Source organism: Orycteropus afer, unplaced genomic scaffold (genome assembly GCF_000298275.1).
Source record: "Orycteropus afer afer isolate SDZICR_OR568_19922 unplaced genomic scaffold, OryAfe1.0 scaffold00590, whole genome shotgun sequence".
Classification (NCBI taxonomy): Eukaryota; Metazoa; Chordata; class Mammalia; order Tubulidentata; family Orycteropodidae; genus Orycteropus; species Orycteropus afer.
The window spans coordinates 586,486-587,797 of record NW_006922177.1 but is presented as its reverse complement, the minus strand read 5'-3'; positions in this window follow the sequence as shown (position 1 = coordinate 587,797).

Sequence of the window (1,312 nt, the reverse complement as noted above, 5' to 3'; positions counted from 1 at the left end):
TTTGGGTGCCGTGCCCCACCCTGCCCAGATTTTATTTTGTTTGTTTGTTTTAACTTTATTTTTGTTTTTTTCATCCTGTTTATTATTATTCTTTCTTCTTCCCTTTCCAGATTATAGTTTTCAGTTTTTTCTCTCTTGCCTTTGCCTGGTTCCCATTTTTTTCTTTCTTGTGGCACTCCTCATTTCTTGTTTGCCTTTTTGCATTTCTCCTATTTTTTTCTTCATTATTCTCCTACTCTACTTCTTTTCACTTATTCTCCACCTCCTCAGAGTTTTTACTTTTTTTTTTTTCTCATTTTTCCCTTTTTCTATTAATATTTCTTTTGGTTTTTAAAGTATTTCTGTAATAATTTCTCTAATTTATTGCCTCTCTTTTTTTTTTTCCTTTTTTCTCTTTTTGATGATGATTCTTGGGTGTTTATGTGATGTGCATTTTTTGCCCTCTTCATTTTACTTTTTTGATGATATTTCAATCATTATTTTTGTCTAAGTGAGTAGGAGACAGCAACTGTGCCCATGTGGCCCAACAACACCCATAATTCCTGCAGCTCCACTTACTGAGTGAGAACCACCACTTCCTTTTGAACCAACTGGCCAATAACACATGATAACCAATAAAAACCTGACTCACCCTTAACTGCTCTTAAAAAACAGCTAACAGAGATCTGTGCACCCACTCTCATTCTCTATGACACCAACCAGGAAAGGGGGTAAGTACACAAGTGCTGCCAACTAGCAAATAGAGGAACTCAGTACTTTGCTTACTCAGATATATCCAAAAAGAACAAAGAAAATGAAAAAAATTGGACAAATCACTCCAACATACAATCACCAATTAAATATAAATACAACAATGTCACAATGTCTCAGAGACAACAGACCATCACAGTCCACACAAAGAAGCAAGATAAAGCAGTAGAAACAAGGGAGCAGGATACAGACCCTGAATACATCCCTAAGGAAGCAGCATCATTGGAACTCCCTGATAAAGAATTCAAAAGAATTATATTTTGATACCTGCAACAGATTGAGAGACAGATCAAAGAAAACACAAAATTAAGGCAAAATTAAGGAAAACAAACAAAATCCTAGAACAATTTTGGAAGAAAATACAAGAACAAAATGACAAAATAAATGAAAAATTAGCAATGATACAAAATCTACAGATAGAAATCCAGAAGATTAATATTAAGCTTTCAGAAATTGATATCACTTTGAAAAGGCAAAGGAGTAGATATGAATCAATGGAAGACAAAATTAATGAGATTGAAGAAAAATACCTCAATACTTCTTTGGAAAGGGATAAATCAGA